Here is a 19,022-nt window from a genome sequence, read left to right as displayed (position 1 = left end):
TAGACAGGATTCCTGCTTTGGCTGGGAAGTTGGTTCCTTTAAATTCTGTTATTTTCTTACCTTTTTCTTCCATATCAAATTCCTAAATTACCCTATAGGTGGCATCATCTAACCCTTCTCAGTTTTCATTCCTCAAAGAGCAAGTTTACCAGAAATTAGGGGAATCTTAAGAATTAGAATTGAAAGGAAACTTTGATGTAACCCAAGCCCTCCTCTTACAAAGAGGTCCAGATGTACAGATCACCTTAGATCACAGCAACTTGGCTAAACCCATCCTATTGGACTAACTGATGTCATCTGTCAGACAATAGTTGGTGAAAGAGTGTGAGTAATGGTACTATGGGGCAGTGTCAGATGATCACACCTTACTGTGGTGATCCTGAAGTTGACCATCTGGCAGGTCCAAATGACAATGACCCGTGTCAGTGCCTCTTGTTTATCCCTGCTCCAAACCCCACAGCAGTTACAAGACCCAGGAGCATTCAGAGAATGGTATCTTATAAAGTCTAAAACTGCCCACATCAAACCTAACTGACATCTATTTCCTCCTCTCTTTGACAGGCAGATTGAGAGATTTAGCTTATTATTTCAGGTCTTCCTGGGCCCCAACAAAATGCAATTTATGGGCAGTGAATCATTCACAATTTTCCTCTAATAGAATGTAAACTCCTTGAGGGAAGGGGCTCCTATATCATTTTTGTGTCTGTATCCCTAGCTCCTAGCACATTACTTGACACGTAATAAATGTCTGCTTGATAAGTAACTTGCCAAATAGGCCATTTCCTGTAGTCAAGCGTTTTCCACTTTGGATAAATGATATATCACTTTGAGAATTTCAAAAAGTTACTTTTCTTTATTCAAAATTAATTTACTGGGGGTGGCTAGGTGGCACAGTGAATAGAGCACTGGCCCTGGAGTCAGGAGGACCTGAGTTCAAATCCAGCCTCAGACACTTAACACTTACTAGCCATGTGACCTTGGGCAAGTCAACCCCAACTGCCCTTCCAAAAAAGCAAAAAAAAAAAATCATTTACTGGGGCGGCTAGGTGGCACAATGAATAGAGCATTAGCCCTGGAGTCAGGAAGACCTGAGTTCAAGTGTGACCTCAGACACTTAACACAAAAACTAGCCATGTGACCTGTCACTTAGCCCCAATTGTCTCCAAAAAGAAAAAAAAATTCATTTACTATTTTCTTTCATGAGATAAAAAATCAATTTTTTTCCTAATATTCAATTTCTTATACAGATGTCATAGCACCTTAGAGCTAGAGGAGACCCTAGTCCAGTCCCCCAGGCATTGAGCTTGTGGCCCATGATTCAGATGTGGCCTGCTGGGACTCAGAAGTGACGTCTTCAAAGAAAGGTTTTACCTAATTAGCCAACATCCATGAGCCAGTCAGCCAGGAGGGTCTAACCACCAAAAATGCCTGGCTCTGCTGGGTGGTGATATTCAAAGAAATTCTCAGATCCACATGGGAGCTGCCATCAGTGATGCACCTTGCAGTCAGACTAACAGGATTCTGGAGAACAGTTCAGTCTGTTATATAGGATTCAGGCAGGCCCGCCCTCGGCCAATAATTATGATAATTACTCCCTTTCATACAAAGAAAGTGGATTAAACTAGTGGGTTTAAGGACTGCTTTTGTATCACTGCTAGAAAAGGGTTTTTAAAAATAGTTTTTAGTTTTAACTAAAATAATAGTTAACAGTTTTTAAAAAATGTTTCTAAAATAGGTTTGTAATAACCAACAGGCTGTTCTCTTCCCGAATTATCCATAGAAACACACAACTTGTACATAGTTGGGTTTCTGATGATGAAGCTCTCTACTGAAAAAACAAACAGAACGTCTCTCCTGCTCCTGCTCTTGTCTAATCCCCTCATTTTATAGGACGGAACAAAAGTGACTTGTCTAAGGTCACACAGCTAATTCGAGCATGACCTGGGACTTGACCCCATGTCTACTGACTTACTGTCCTGGGCTCTTCCACTCTGCCTCTCCGGAATCTGTTTCTGGCTTTAATGACCAAAATAAGAAACATTCTTGTAAACCTCTCTTGATCCTCTTGGCTGGACAGGGCCTTCTCTTTACTCCCAACCCCCACTTCATATTTCTCTCATAATGTTTTTCTTTGCATTATGGTTATTTGTATATTCAGTTAATAAGCATTTATTTAGCACCTACTGTGTACCTGGCACTGGGCTAACTTCTGGGGATTCAGAAAGAAACAAAAGGCAGACCCTGCCCTCAGGGAGTTCGCAATCTAATGGGAAAGACAACCTTCAAGGCAATGGAGGTAGAAGACAAAAATCACTTCCCATAAGGAGCATGATACCATTAGTATAGGATAAGTATATAGAAGATAATTTGGGAAGGGTAAGAGCATTACCACCTGGCAGGATCAAGGCCGGGCTGGTACTTGAACTTGAACCAGAAGCATTCAGAGTGGCAAAGGGAGGAGGGAAGAGGTAGAAGACATGGCGGACAGGGCTTGAGTGTGCACTGAGGCTGGAGACTGAAGTAGGAAATGTTCTAGTTTGGCTGGAGTATTGAGCACATGAAGGGAATTAACCTGAAATAAGGCTAGATAGGCAGCATAGCATAATGCTGGAGCACTGGACCTGGAGCCAGCAAGCCCTACGTCTGCATTCTGATCATTCCTAGCTAAGAGACCATGCTCAAGTCACCAAACTTCTCTGACCCTTAGTTTCATCATGTACAAGACTGAATAATAATTCTTGTACAGCCCTACTCCACAAAGTTATTATCAGGTTCAAATGAGGTAAAGTATAGACCACTAGGTGGCCCAGTGGATAAAGCATGGGACCTGGAGTCAGGAAGACCTGAGGTCAAATGTCCTTAACCCTAACCCTTAGTAGCTCCATGACACTTGTCACTTAACCGCTTAACCTCTGCCTCAGTTTCCTCACCTGTAAAATAGCACCTTCTTAGGGTTACTGTGAGGATGAAATGAGATAACATTTGTTAAATGCTTTGCAAACCTTAAAGCACTCTCTAAATGCTAGAGATTATTATTCTATATATCCTGATTGCTACCTTTAAAGCAGTATTTTTTTTTAAAATCAGCTATTATTAGGAGCCAGATTATAGAGGGCCTTAAATGTCCAGGAGACTTTGTATATAATCCTAGCAGGAAAGTCTCCAACCTGACCAGTGGTATCAAACTCTAATAGAAATGGGGGTCACTAATCCATATATAAAGTTCTCTTCTGGTTGTAAATTGACTTAGTTTTAAAACATAATGTTATTTATGTTTTATTCTATTTTATGTATTTTGTTAAATATTTCCCCATTCATTCGGACCACCGCAGTGGGGAGCAGCAGAGTTATTGCAAAGGGTTTCTCAATCTGAACATTGTCATTTTGTCATTGCACATTTTCCATAGTCAATGGATACCATTGTACAACTATCTCATGGGAGGGGGAAGGAAGGGGGGAGAGGGTGTCAGAAAAATATTTTTTTACTTGAAAAAGAGGAGGGCCTTGGAAAATTTGGCAACCACTATTCCAAAGGCCACAGAAAAGAGAGTGATTGAAGGTTTTTGAAGAGGAAATGCCCTGCCTAGCACTTACTCCAATGAAGAGTCCTTACAACAAACAAACCTTTGAAATAGGTAATATAAGTAGCATTGTCTCCCTTCCATGTAGGAGGATAAAGGGGCCCCTCAGAGAGTTTAAGTGACTTACTCAGGATCAGATCACATAGATTGTAAGGGACAGAGCAAGGACGCCTGTCTCTTCTTTTTGACTTCCAAGTCCACTTCTCTTTCCACTAAAACCATGCAGCTTCAAGGCTGGAGTGCAGGCCCTGGATCATATTTAAATTTTTATCTTTACCTTGCACATAGTAGGCACTTAATAAATGTTGTTGAATGAATACAGCTGATTGTTTTTTTTTTTCCAAACCCCTAAGTGGCGGGAATGGGTCCATTCATTCACCTAACAAACATTTATTAAGGATCTACTTTGTGCTTAATGCTAAAGGATCTACAAAGATCCCTTCCCTCATAGAACTTACAGTTTATCAAGGGCATCCCAAACACAGATAAACGTAATGTACATAAGAGATGTGCAAAGCAAAGTACTATATGAGGAGAAAGGTAGTAACTGATGGGAGAACCAAGGAATGCATTATGGAAGAGGGATATGTGAGTTAGAGGCCTCAAAGGATAGTTGAAAATTCAGCAGAGAGAGGGGGAAAGTTCATTAACAGACTTAGTGTTTGTAATTATGAAGAGATTCCCCCCCACAGTGAGAGAGAGCGCACGCGCACGCGCGCGCGCGCACACACACACACACACACTCTCTCTCTCTCTCTCTCTCTCTCTCTCTCTCTCTCTCTCTCTCTCTCTCTCTCTCTCTCTCTCTCTCTCTTTCTCTCTCTCTCTCTCTCTCTCTCTCCCTCTCATCTGCCGGTATTTGCTCTCCTTATGCTGTCTCCTGAACATCTCCATTTTCATTACTTCAAAAAAAAATTCGAGTTCATCAGCAATTATAACAATTATATTTCCATGAAACATTTTCTACCTCAGATTTTCCTAGAGAACTTTGTCTAGATTTTCTTCTTAGCTACCATCACTATTTTCTCCTTGTTTTCCTGCCTATTTAACAGCATATATGACATTTCACACTCCCCATTCCCCCAATAAAGTGTAAGCTTCTTGAAGTCAGGGACTATTTTTTGCCTTGTCTTTGTATTCCCTTGTATCTACCAGAGAGACTTTCACAAAGTAATTGTTTAAGAAACATTTCTAGGAGTGGCTAGGAGAACCTGAGTTCATATCTGGCCTCAGACACTTAAAAAAAATTAGCTGTGTGACCTTGGGCAAGTCACTTAACCCCAATTACCCTACCTTCCCCCCTCCAAAAAGCAAAAAAAAAGTTAAAATAAAGAAACGTTTCTGGAGTTGAATTGGTATTCACAGTTAACCTTGTCCCAAGAAAGACTAGCCATTTGCTTCTTTTTACATATACTCAAAGAATTTTTTTTTCTCTTATGGTTATGGTTAATAATAATTAGGTTCACAATTTATTACCTTGATTATTTAATGTTTTTTGGAAAGATAAAAACATCAACAGGTAAAGCTTCTAAAATCCATCAATATTGGTACATGAATGGGAAGATTAAAAAATAAATAGGCATTGATGATTCTGGACTGTACAAAATACTTAAAAGCATCATCGGAACAGATAATGAAAAAATGTTGAACAGTTATTGACAGATGGATTTCCCAGGGCTCTCAAGTAGGTGGAGAACTCATTATTCCCTGTTCCTCCTCTGCCTCCAGGAGTTAGTGGTGACTCAGAAATAGCTTATAACTAAACAGCATCTCCACCTATCAATAGGCCAGGGTGGGGAACCTGCAGCCACATGTAACCCTCTAGGCCCTCAAGTGTGGCCCTTTGAAAGTCAAAGGACCTTGAGGACCTAGAGGGCCACATTAGACCTAGAGGCTGCAGGTTCCCCACCCCTGCAATAGGTATTAAGGTAACCCCTTAATCTCAAAAACAAAGAATAAACCATGAGCTGAGAATGAATGTGATTGGATTGCTTCTATTAACTTCCACACCCCCTTCTAGTAATCCTACCCAACCTGCCTGTGACTCTTCCTGCCTATTACCTTGCTCTACAAGGTCCAGAAAAATGACCCTAAAATATTTAGAATCATAGACTATCACAGCTAGAAGGGGTCCAGTGCAGGAGTGGGGAACCAGTGACCTCAAGGCCCTGGTCTAGTCTTTTCATTACAGAAGAGAGAAGATGCCCCTAAAAGGACAGTGACTTATCCAAGCATATACAGTCAGTGAGTGGCAGTTCTAGAATTAGAACCCAGTACTGCTAACCCCCAGGTCAAGGGGACTTTTTTTTTAAAACTATACTGCAATGCCTGCTATTTCCCCCCACATAATGTCTTCACAATGGTTGGAATTCCAGGAACTCTCCATTCATTAGTCCCCACCCTCCCCAACTCTCCCAGGCCACCCAGGATATAAGCAGAGATGTAAATGAGGCCTGGAAGTCTTCCCAAGTAGTATTCTCCTGGGAGAAGAATGACTAGCTCTTCTGGGTTATAGGATGGCTTAACCAACTGTGTCTGAGTGCTGTCTGCTGGCCTTCTAGTCTAGAAAGGGAATGTGGTATGATGAATGGTTGCCAGACTTGGAGATAGAAAAGATCTGGGCTCAAATCCTGATTCTAATATGTATTAACTGTCCATAAGGAAGGCTTTTAATCCCTCTGAACCTCAGGCTCCTTCTCTGTGAAATGGGAATAACAATATTTGTGCTAGCTCCCTTACAGAGCTGTGTATCTCAAATAGAATTGTGTATATAAAGTGCTGTATGAATGCCAATTATTGTGGTTATGTTATTGTGATGATTTTTGCTATTACTTGTAGCCCACGGTGGTTAAAATCCTGAGAGGAGCCGTGTTAACTCCTGGCCATTGGGGCTCTGCTGAAAAGACAGCAGACATTCATCCATGCTTAACCAGCTTGTTTCAGAGAGCTCCTGTAACAACTTTTTTGTACCAGCAGCAGTAGGAAAAGGCATTTGTACTCCCTAGACAAGGTTTGAAAAATGAGCTGCTTCATCTCTTTGAAGAGGCGGGGCAGCATGTGGTGTTTCACAGAGGGCAAACTTTGAAGTCTAGAAGTCCTGGGTTGGTGTCCTGACTTTGGCATGTACTGGCTTGATGACTGTGACTTCAACTAGGCAGCCAGATGGTACAGTGGATAGAGTCCTGGGCCTGGAGTCAGGAAGACCTGAGTTCAGACACTTACTAGCTGTGTGACATTGAGCAAGCAACGTAGCCTCTGTCTTCATCCATTTTCTCATCTATAAAATGGGGTTAATAATAGTACCTATCTCTCAGTGTTGTTGTAAGGATAAAATAAGATAATATTTGTATAGTGCTTTACAAACCCCAAAGCATTATATAAAGATAGTTATTATTATTACCTCAACTCTCAGTGCCCCCCTAGAGAATTCTGTAAGACTCTTTAAATTATAGAAGACTAAACTTGGTAGAGGGAATTTCCACATGAAGAAAGCCAGGTCTCTATATTCCTCCCCTAACCCCGCCAAAAAATCTTTTTGGAAAGCAGAATGACAGTATATGATAAGAATTATAAAATTGATCTTTCCTTTTGACCCAGCAATCCTACTGTTAAAACTATATATCCCAACAATGTTATTAAAAGGGAAGAAAGACCAATCTGTACAAAAATATTTATAGCAGTTTAATTTGTAATCACAAAATTAGAAGCAACTCATGTATGCAACACTTGCAGAATGTCTGAATAAATCATTTTCTATCAACACAAATCATTAGTGACATTTTTGTTTGTTTCAGTTGTGTCTAACTCTTTGTGTTCCCATTTGGGGTTTTCTTGGCAAGATACTGAAGTGGTCTGTCATTTCCTTCTCCAGTTCAGATTGAGGAAACTGAGGCAAACAGGGTTAAGTGACTTGCCCAGAGTCACACAGCTAAGAAGTGTCCAAGGCCAGATCTGAATTCAGGAAGATGAATCTTCCTTACTCCTAGTCTGGTACTCTATCCACTAGCTGCCCCCTTCCCCCCATTAGTATCACAGGAAATGACAAATAAAAAGAATTCAAAGAAATATGGATAGACTTAAGAAGACATAGAAAGAAGAAATCACTAAGAAGCTCACACGCTAATTGTAATTCTGTAAAGAATGATAGTAATAATAACTGAGAAGCAATGTGGCATAGTAAATAGAGAGGCAACCTTAGTGTCAGAAAGATGTGGGTTAAGGTCCTGCCCGCTGTCCTCACTGGCTTTGTGAACCTGGGTAGTTCCTGGGAAATTAACCCCTGGCTACCTCATGCAACTTGTTAGCATTGTAGATTGCACAACAGTTGCCTTGGTGAGGGGAGTTTCCTCATTAGTAGTTGCCTACACCTAGAAAATCTCAAGTCAGGCCAAACAACAATTACTGAGGGGCAGAAGTTAGGATACATATGATTTAGCATCTACCACTCCCAAGGAGTGGAGAGCTTGGAAGGCAAAGAATAATGACTTTAAACCAAGAATAACTTACCCAGCAAAACTGAGTATAATCCTATGGGGGAAAATGGATCTTTAATGAAACGGAGGGCCCCTGGACATTCTTTTTTTTTTTTATTTTTTTGGTCTTTATTAATTTGTTTAATTTTAGTTAAAAAGATTCAGTTCCACAATCCCTTGAGTTTCAAATTTTCTCTCTCCCCCCCCTCTTCCCCCCACTCCCCATGGTGGCATGCAATCAAGTATAGGATCTGCAAATACTTTCACATTAGACATTAGTCAGGTTATAAAGAAGGATTGTATCCGATGGAATGAACAATGGAAAAGAGGAAACAAAACCAAACAAGAAAAAGAAAGAGAGCACGTAGTTTGCTTCAATCTGCATTCAAACTCTGTTCTTTCTAGATCTTTCTCTGAATGTAGACATCTCTCTCCATCATGAGTCTTTTGGGGTTGACTTATAGCCCTACATTTCTGAGAAGAGTCCAGTCTATCAGAGTTGGTCATCACACATACCTTGTGTCTGTAATTGTGTACAAATTTCTCCTGGTTCTACTCTTCTCACTCAGCATCAGTTTGTATAAGTCTCTCCAGGCAAATATGAAGTCTGTGTGCTCCTTATTTCTTCTAGCACAATAGTATTCCATTACATTCATATACCACAACTTGTTTAGCCATTCCCCAATTGATGGGCATTCCCTTAATTTCCAATTCTTTGGAACCACAAAAAGAGCTGCAATAAATATTTTTGTACATATAGGTCTTCCACTTCTATGATCTCTTTGGCATACAACCCTAGAAATGATATTACTGGGTCAAAGGGTATGCAATTATTTATAGCCCTTTGGGCATAGCCTCTGGACATTCTTGAAGAAAAGACGGTAGAAACTTTGAAATTCAAAGACAGAAACATTAAAAGGTAAATATGAATTAAAAAAATAAGTGACTAAACAAGGGTAAATTGCTTATATTCTAATATGGGGAGATTTTATACACATATATATCTATATTTTTGTATATCTAAATCCCTTCTGAACCCTGTGGTCATGGAGGAAATCTAATTAGATAGGTTTAGGAAGGGTTCTGTCAGGTTTTGATGATCATAAGAGAAGGCTAAAAAGAGGAGGGGAAGAAGAATACATTTGGGGGAAGGAAAAACAAAGGTCAGAAAAAATTATCTCATATGATCAGAGTGTACACAGCTAGACAAACAAGGAGGAGAATGGTGGACACATGAGCCACACTCTGAGAGGGAAGGAGGGAAGAATGCACAAATGCTCACTCCAGCCCAAATATCACACAGGACTGCAGGAAGTCCCAATGACAGAGAAGTAAAATAGTGAAAAAAGACAGGCTTAACCTTGAGGACTCTTTGCAGGGCTGTCTGGATATAGCTAGGGGTCTGCCTCACAAAATAGCCCTAAGACAATGGAATGGCTTACAAAAAAACACTTTTTGAACTCTCTTAGAGGAGAAAGATCCCATCAGCAGCAATTCACCTGAGGAGCAATATATGGTAATATCAGCTCAGTGGAGGAGGAGTTGACAGTAGCCAAGTCAAGAAAGTAGCCCACTAGCTCATATCAGTAGCTTTGCAGGGAAGTAGCAAGTGGCAGCTTCAAAAGGGGAGAGGTGTTTTAGCTAGGATACTACCCTATGATCATAAATTATCTAGGTTACAAGTGTTCCTTCTCCCATCAATGGCATAGGAATCTGAAAAGGAAAAAAGTTTGTTCCTTTGGTTTTTAGGGAGTTTTTTGAGGGGGGAGGATGTATCTCTTGTTATTTACTTTGCTAATCTATTTAATCAAATGCCTTTTCTTTGAATTTGGCTTGGTTAAAGGGAAACATTAGATGATGGCTTGTGGCTTTAAATAGATGCTGACCAAAGAGTATCTGAGAAAAGGTGCAGCTCCTTCTGAGTTTATGTTGGTTTATGTCTTAAGCAGCCCTGTCACCTTAATAGCTTTTTGGAGTGGGGTTATTTCTTTGCTCATTCTCCCAGCTAACTTCCTGACTTCACATGTGATATTAGCAGCAGGCTGCACACACTTCTGTAGGAAAGGTCTCTACTGGTCCTGTTACTGCTTTCTTGATTTATTGAGTGTCGTGTTGTTCCATGATCTCAGGGATATCTCAGGCTGGGGGCTTGCAGACTTTCAGTGATCCCAATGTAGTCTGACCCAGGAAAGTCTGACTACTGCCCACTGGTTTGAGCTCTGCAAGTTCAAGTGTTGGGTTTGGGTCTCAGTCCCAGTAGACTGCTGCTGGATTCAGCCACTGCTGGCCAAGTGGAGAGCTTTGATGGTTCAGAACTCCAGGATCCCCTTTGGTCTGAGATTCTTGTGCTGGTTATTCCTCTGGAGGCTTTAGACAGGCCTAGAAGCTAGAATTGAACCCCTGTTCTGTTCTTGTGGTCTGAACCACATCATTGCCAGTGGCTTCTGAACTTATTTCTGTCTTCATATACTGCCTAGATCTTGTGGCCTCTCCTTACCCTAGAACGCCAACTCTGGGTGCAGTTCCCCATTTCAGTCTGTCCTGGATCTGTGATCCAAAACCAGAGATGTGCACCAAAGCTGCCAGATGGCACTCATCCCATTGCAGTGCCCTCGTAGGGGTCTGAGTCTTTCTCTTGCCCTGGAACCCAGTTGCACCCTGGACCCTAGTGTGGTTGCCTGTACTTGGACAAAGCCAAGTATCCATAGATTTCTCTGACTTCCTATGCTGTTCTGGGCTAGAAACATGACTTACTTTGATTTTTTTCTTGGATTTCCCCGTCAGGATTTAGTACATTTTCTAAATCTGTTTGGAAGAGTTTTGGTGGTAAGAGCTCATGGGATGGCTTCTTGCTACTCTGCCATCTCTTAACTCGGGGTCTGTGAACTCCTTGTTATTGTTGCTGTCTTTATTTTCAATTTTTTGACAGCTATTTCAATATATTTGGTTTCCTTTGTAATCCTGTGTATTTTATGCATTTAAAAACCTTGTTTTGAGAAGGGATCCATAGGCTTCACCAGCCTGCCCATGGGGTCCATCATACATAAAAAGGTTAAGATCTCCTGGTCTAGACCTCAGAAAAGAACTCAAAACTGGAGATACAAATTTGGAATCAATCTTCATGGAGGCAGGTAGTTGAAGATGTGATAGTAAGCAAAATTACTAAGAGAGAAAGTTTAGAGAAAAGAAAACAGGGGTAAGGATAGAACAACATTATAAATAACTCATTTTTTTCAAACAGTCCTAGAAGGAAGGTGCTATTATTTCATCCCCATTTTACAGATAAAGAAACTGAGGCACAAAGAGGTTAAGTGACTTGCCCAGGGTCACACAGCTAGTAAATATGTAAGACCTCATGTCTGTTCCCTAAGGTTATATGCCATGAACTGATTCATAGCGGGGGGAATCAGCTAAAAGTTATAGCTTTCTTTTACTACTTAACAACCTTGGAGCAGGATGGTCATTCAGGGTAAGGGATTCCAGGCAGGTAGCCAGTGAAACATTAAAGTGGTGAGCTACAGGATCAAGGCTGGATATGGAGGGCAAATGAGGCCAGGGACGGGAAGGGGGAGGGGAGAGAGGAGATGAACTAGGAGAAGGTTAGTGTGAATGCATAGGAAAAGAATCTTTCTGAACCTGGGCCTCAAGGCCTCAGGTTCCTTACCCGAGTCCTAGAGTCTCATGTTGGCAGCTACTGTCATCCATTGATAAGGTTTTATTTCATGTTACACCTATTTGTTTAGGTAATATTTCCTTTCACCAGATTGTGGTCTCCACAAAGGTAAGGACAGTGTCTTTCCATATTGTTCCAAAGCTCGTCTATTTCTCTAATATGACATGTTTTTGAAAGGGTTACTCTGTATAGTCCATATTTTTATATATCTAGATGGAGAAATTAAGTGACTTGACCACCAGGGTCACATAATCAGTAGGTTTCAAAATTAGGATTTGAACCCAGGCCTTCCCAGTCCTTCATACATATCAAGCAAATGCAAACACATCCACACAAACATGCATACCTAGTAGGAAAGAAACCCACCACTTTTTTTTTCTTTTGTCCAGGCTTGTGATTTCATCAGAATGAGAAGTAATGTAGAAAAGGCCCTGACCCCAAGGCTCTGAAAGGTTGAGAGATAGCAGATGTCATATTGACAGAATGCTTGAACCTGAGTTCTAGTCTTCCTGAGTCTAGGACTTCTTCTCTCTGTCATGTCTTTGTCCTTCCCTCTCAATCTGCCTCCTCCTGCCCACCCCCTTTCTTTTTGTTGTTACAAATAAAGAAGGCCAGAAGTTAAGTGACTTGTCTAAGGTCACACAGATAGGAGAAAACAGCCAGAATTTGAACCCAGGGTTTCTGTCTCCAAATATAGCACTCATTCCATGTACCATGTTAATCTCTTGGTGTTTTAATGAAGCTGAAATAACATATAAAATATATTTGCACAAAAGCTGGATGATTGAGAAGCAGGGGAGGTCACTGAATGTAGACTTGCAGGAGCCATCTCCAGCCAGAGGAGGGGAGGGACAGAGAAGGCTCCCAAGCCTGGCCCCCCCAACAAGAGGAACAAAACCAATAAACATCCCCAAGAGGTAGACACTGTTGATAGACCCACAAACATGGAGATACGAACCAGGGGGGAATTGCCAAAAAGTCATTTATAGTAGGACTCTGGGTCACATCCAAGCTTGGTACAAGCCTGACTTGTGGTCTATATTTAGCCCACTGTGGCACTTGATCTTTGTATTTCCCCCAGTAGGACTCTGTTACCAAAGTACTACTCCTGTCTCACCTAAAGGCAGAAGTGGCCCTGCCTTCTCCAGGTAAATGGCAATGGAATAGCAGCCCTACCAGCGTCCACCACGCAAGACTTTCTTTGAATAAAGGCTGAGGGGCAGGCTACATGTCCAAGGATGAGCCTAGGTAAATTTAAAAGGGTTGTTGCCAGATGTCTGTTGGATAAGATGGCCTCCTCCTGGTCTGCACTGGTGGAGGGAGTAGATCACAGATCTTTGAAAGTGAAGTAGATACTTATCCTTTACTCACCTATCGCACTTAACACAATGTTCTGCACATGGCATGGGGCACAGTAATTGTTCACTGAATTTGAGAGCAGAGGAGGGGAGCTTACTTTTGACTCAATCAATCAATGTTTTCATTATTCCTAGAAAGGCACAAAAGCCCCTCTAATCAATCTACAACTTTGGCTCTTACTGTTTCTCTTCATACCACATTCCAAAGAAACTGGATAATTAAATCTTCCCAGATTATCTCCTGCCTCCTCCCATCTCCCATGCCTAGAATAGATTCCCTGTTTAACTCTGCCTGTTGAAATCCTTATGGTACTTTGAGGGCCTTGCCTCTTCCATGAAGCCCCTTTCCTGATCCCTTCTCTCCCCCTCCCCGCCTCATTTTTCCCTCCTCAGTCTCCCATTTCTGTTCGACCAGCCTAATACACTTTTCACATTGTAACTTGTTAATGGTTATTTGTTAGCATGTTTTATCCCTTATCTCCTCAAAATGGATTGTAAGCTTTTTGAGAACAGAGAATGTGATATTTTTCATCTTTGCATCCCCATCACTTACTGTGCACATAGAATTTCTCACATTTTATTCAATAGAATTGAATTAAATATAAGACATGGGCCCTGCCTTCAAATGACTCATAATCTACCATATTGGTCTGAACACAGGCCAGACTTTTCCCCTAAAATCTGGTTCTGTAAATCCTGAATGGAGCCTGTCAGCTCTACTTGAAGTACCATAGAAGTGATTTAAGCCTCTCTGGTCTTCCCAGGAACATCCAAAGTTGGAAGAGAAGAAAAGGGTTCCCATATATCATCAACAGACACTCTTTTCCAGATGGGTCTGTTGCTGGTGTGGCAAGGCTAGGGAGGCAGGCAGTGCCCTCCTACTCACTTGCATTAGCCTCTGAATCCCTACCTGAAAGCCTTAGAAAAACTGCAAAACCTTCTCTCTCTGTCTTTATCTGTCCTGCCCTGTCTCTGTCTCTTTCTCCTCTCTCTCTTTCTCTCTCTCTGTCCTCTATGTCTCTGTCTCTTTCTCTCTGTCTCTCCTGTTTCCATCTCTCTGTCTCTGTCTGTTTCTCTCTTTGTCTCTCTGTGTCTCTGTTTCTCTCCTCTCCTCTCTCTCTTTCTCTCCCCTCCTCTCTCTTTTCCTCTCTGTCTCTCCTTCTCTGTCTCTGTCTCTCTCCTCTCTCTCTCTCCCTCTTTCTCTCTCTGTCTCTCTCTCTGTCTCTGTCTCTGCCTCTCTCTCTGTCTCTCTCCTCTCTCTGAAGGTGGAGAAGACCACCAGCTTTAGGTTGTGGGAAGAAGTCCCCAGGAATCCTCTTGATCCCAGAGGGTTTGTACTTTGTCCTAGGGACTTTGTTGTCCTGCCTCCTGCTTGTAAATAGATAACTACATGTAAGAGCAGAGCTTACCATGGACTGGGGTAGTCAGAGAAAACCTTTCCGAGAAAGGGGGAAGGGATGTTGATAGGCAGAGATAGGAGGAATGTCATTCTATATGTGATTTTAAATAGCTAAAAGAAAGGACTTCCGATATCTTCTAGTCCAGGAATTCTTAACCCAGGGTCTATGAACTTGCTTTTTGTATACACATTTGATAACTGTGTTTCAGTATAACCAATGTTTCCTTTGTAATCATATGTATTTATTATATGCATTAAAAAACTTATTCTTTGGGGCAGCTAGGTGGCTCACTGAGTAAAGCGCCGGCCCTGGAGTCAGGAGGACCCGAGTTCAGTTCTGCCCTCAGACACTTAACACCCACACAAAAAACTAGCTGTGTAACCTTGGGCAAGTTACTTAACCCCAATTGCCCTCCAAAAAGGCCAAAAAAAAAAAAACCAAACAAACTTATTCTTTGAAGGAGTTTATAGACTTCATTGGGCTGCTGATGAAATCTATGATACAAAAAAGATTAAGGCCCATTCTTTATTTAAGCCCCCTCATTTAATACATGAAGAAACTGTGCCCAGGATTTATGAAGTGAGTTGTCTAAGGTCACACACTTAGCTTAATGAGAGAGGTCAGTCTGAAATTCGAGGTACTTTCCTAAACATATTATGTTGTTGGAGAAAAACCACAATCGTTTATACTCATGACTTTGCATACCAAATATAGTAAGTCCTTGAATGCAGGTGGGATATTGTCAGGTTGATCTATGATATGGTAGAAAAAACATTTTCTGTGAAAATTCAAAAGGCCCAGTATAAAGGAGTTTCCTACATCACAACATTTCACATTACAGGAAAACCTTATATGAAAGTATTTTTTTATTAATTTCTCTCCACACGGCATTTCACCCTGCTTCAGAACACAGATCTGTCATCTCTCTTGAGATCATCTCACAGAAAGAAACTGAACAAGAATAAGCTGGAGGCCTTAAGTGGTTAGTGGATTGTCTCTCCTATCCACCCCCACCCCCATTTATTATGAAGGTTTGGTGGTGATATTCATTCTATCTTTAAAAGAAAACACTCACCTACATTTTCCCTTCACGTTCAGTCCTCTGAGCTGTGGGACTCCCAACACAATTAGCTAATGCATAGACAATTAATTACTCATTCTGAGAAACTAGTCAAACGAGTCCCTCCTATGAGATATTTTAAATACATATCTCAACCATCCCAAATGGCACCTTTGACTGATAGAATACCTGGCCTTCATGAGGAGAAAGCTGCCATTAGCTACAGCTTAAAATGGGAAGTGTGGGAGTAAGAAATAACCCCAACAGTAGGGATGACACTATGTTAGTGGAAATTTCTGAAGATTTAGCTGGCTCTGGGGTGATTTTTTATATTAGGTATCCACAGTGTGCTGGACATTCACATAGCTCCAGCTACCAGGAGCCCAGTTCATTAAAGCGTCAAAAAGAGACACACACCCATTGAATTGTTAAGTGTAGAAACATCACTCAATACAGTAATACCTTCCTATCTAAAGATCATTTATCTGGCAACTATCTGAAATGTAACTGGGACCAATAAAGTAGCAAAAAGGGGATCTGAGCAGTCAAAAGGGATGTCATGAAATCCATGTAATTCTCAATTCGGCAATTCTCAACTCTTTAAAAAAAAACATAACAAGACTCCTTTCTTAAGCTTTCTCCTCAAAAGTTAGTAGTTGTGCTATTACTGGTGATTGAGAAAATACAGATAAAATACAAAAATTGAGAAAATAAAGGATTATAGATTTGGGGCTTGAAAATACCTTAGAAACAATTTCGTACAAGTTTCTCACTTTATTAGTAAGGAAACTAAGGCCCAAGGAGATTAAGTAACTTGCTTAAGGAATTTGTTTCATGAGTGTGGCTCCTATCTGTGACCTTTGGAACACTATATTCGTGGAACTTCAAGTATAAAAAGTCCAAATCCACCTCATGTGCTTCCTTCCCTTAGCCTACAGGAAGGCAGCATGTTACTATGTTATCTAGCAAGGGAGCCATAATATCAGCATTATCCACTGAGTACCATGATCCTTCATTCCAGGGTTCCTGCTCATTTCTTCTCTGCCATATCTCCTCTGGCTATCAGAAGCTACTCAGCCTACCCATCTCCCCACTACTATGACACCTGGTGCTTCGGGGACAGCTCTGAACAATTGGAATTTGGAGGATAAGATGCTCAAAATACCAAAAAATCTTGGAATCTGTAACTTTAAAGCATCCACTCCACATCTGGAATTGTTTCTCTCAGGCAATGATCTTCCATGTAGTTTATGGAATATAGAAAAATGAAATGGAAAAAAAGTACTTGTGCATGGAGCCACAGCTAATGAAACTTCTTCACTTACCCTCCCAAAACTGTTAGAGTGATGGAGGGGTAGCCCCAAGCTATCGTCACTCAAATGTCCCAGAAGGATGAAGGGCCTGCCTATGGGTCACAGACCATAAGCAGGCAAAGGCAAGGGAAGTATGGAGGCAGAGGGAGAGAATTGTCTTCTCTGTTTCTCCAGCTGATGAGATTGAGTCACCCCCTGTCCTGTCCACTGTGGGTGCTCTACGAATTCATGGGAGTGCTGACTGTTGTCTCTACTCCTATAGGCTTGCTTGCCATAGATAGGGCTTTGGGCCACAGCCATTTACAGCTGTCACAAGCCGCCAGTCTCGAGTCCCAAAGTCAGCTGCCACGCACCTTCCTGGTGCTCAGGAAGTCTGGCCCTTAGAGCAGCTGCAGGTCACCACCATTCCACAACCAAGCACGTATTTTGAGCTAACTATGTGCCAGGCACTGTGCTAAGCACTGGGGATGTGAAATTAAAATAAACTGTCCCTGTCCTCATTCTGATGGGGGAAGATAATATGCAAGCAACTGTGTGCACACAAGATGTATTCAGGGAGACTTGGAGGTAATCTCAAAGGGAAGGCCCGGGAATTAAGGGAGACCAGAAACAGCTGCGTGTAGAAAGCAGGACTTTAATGCAGATCAAAGCGTATTTCCCCTGTTTTTGTTCTTTGTGGCTTTTCCCTTTTGTTCTGTTTCTTCTTTCACAAGTTGACTAATATGGAAATATGTTTACATGATTGCACATGTATAACCTGTATCAGATTGCTTGCTATTTGGGGAGGGGGGAGGGAAAGGAGAAAAAAATTGAAACTCAAAATCTTATTTAAAAAATGAATGTTGGAAACTATCTTTATATGTAATTGGAAAAAATACTATTTACAAAAGAAAAAAAAAAGAAAGTAGAATTTTAGCTGAGACTTGAAGGAAATAGTTACGAAACACAGAACTCATGTCAGTGAAAGGAAAAGGACCCAGGCAAAGGGCATGCCCCATTCTATCCTGTTTCATTGTTCCCATCTCTTAAAACTACACCCTTGGGGCCACACTATTCCAAGTACAAGACTTGATAGGGGAAACTTGTAATAATCTGTGCATAGAATGATAGACATAGACAGCTAGGTGGCTTGGAATCAGGAAGACATCTTTTTGAGTTCAAATCTGACCTCAGACACTTGCTAACTTTGTGACCCTGGGCAAGTCACTTAACCCTCTTTGCCTCCGTTTCCTCATCTGTAAAATGATCTAGAGAAGGAAATGGCAAAACCACTGCAGTATCTTTGCCAGGAAAATTCTAAATGGGGTCACCAGGAGTCAGACATGTCTGACTAAAATGTGAAGGAAATGGCAAACCACTGCAGTATCTTTGCCAGGAAAATTCTAAATGGGGTCACCAGGAGTCAGACATGTCTGACTAAAATGTGAGCTCCTTGAGGGGAGAGACTGTGATTGCCTTTCTTTGTGTTCTTAGCACTTGGGGAAGTGCCCGACACATTGTAAGCAGTTAGCGATTAGGGGCAGCTAGGTCATGTAGTGGGAAGAATGCTGATCCTGGAGTTGGAAGAGACCTGAGTTCAAATCTGACCTCAGATACTGACTAGTTATGTGCCTTTAGGCAAAAATCACTTAAACCTGTTTGCCTTAGTTTCCTCAACTGCAAAATGGGGATAATAATAGCACCTCTATCCCAGGGTTGTTGCAATGATATTTATAATGAGATATTTGTAAAGCATTTAGCATGGTACCTGGCAAATCGCTGTTATCATTGTTACTGATTTTGTTGTTAGTATTATTAATGATAATATTACTTATAATAATAATATTCAATGAATGTGGGCTAACTGCCTGGGGACTTCCGGGATCCTCAGGTCGCCCACAGAGATGAAACAGAGCAATAGAAACACTCACTACATTAATTACAATAGTACCTGTGCACTTTTTAAAATAGTAATACATGTGTGTGAGGCCTATTATCTATTTACAGAGGCCTTAGCTTATTTGTTTGTAATCACCAGATGGCATTGATGGCCCCTCGCCTGATCCCGTTTGGTCGGCCCAGGTAGGAGAGGTCAGGAGCTGGACTTGTCCCAGATCTTTTCCTGGCACTTACTATACTCCACCCCATGGTTGGATGTGCTGGGGACGTGCTGGGCCAAGTTCTCT

The 19,022-nt window shown here is 41.4% G+C and overlaps 3 protein-coding genes across 4 annotated transcripts in view; 2 read left to right on the top strand and 1 right to left on the bottom strand.

Annotated features, from left to right (window-relative positions):
* Positions 1-15,604, bottom strand: part of COPG1 (COPI coat complex subunit gamma 1) — a 44,056-nt gene extending 28,452 nt beyond the window's left edge. Inside the window, exon 1 of the mRNA XM_069083789.1 lies at positions 15,560-15,604. The gene's annotated coding sequence lies outside the window, so the exon portion shown is untranslated. The remainder of the gene's footprint in view (positions 1-15,559) is intronic.
* Positions 1-19,022, top strand: part of ISY1 (ISY1 splicing factor homolog) — a 224,957-nt gene that overhangs the window by 105,835 nt on the left and 100,100 nt on the right. The gene's annotated exons all lie outside the window — the stretch shown is intronic.
* The window catches only part of CNBP (CCHC-type zinc finger nucleic acid binding protein), a 78,247-nt gene that overhangs the window by 5,188 nt on the left and 54,037 nt on the right, over positions 1-19,022 (top strand). The window lies entirely within an intron of this gene.

The sequence above is a fragment of the Petaurus breviceps genome, unplaced genomic scaffold (genome assembly GCF_028583685.1).
Source record: "Petaurus breviceps papuanus isolate PSGF00001 unplaced genomic scaffold, PetGlider_PUasm1.0 174, whole genome shotgun sequence".
NCBI classification, from domain to species: Eukaryota; Metazoa; Chordata; class Mammalia; order Diprotodontia; family Petauridae; genus Petaurus; species Petaurus breviceps.
This window is presented reverse-complemented; position numbering and strand designations above follow the sequence as displayed.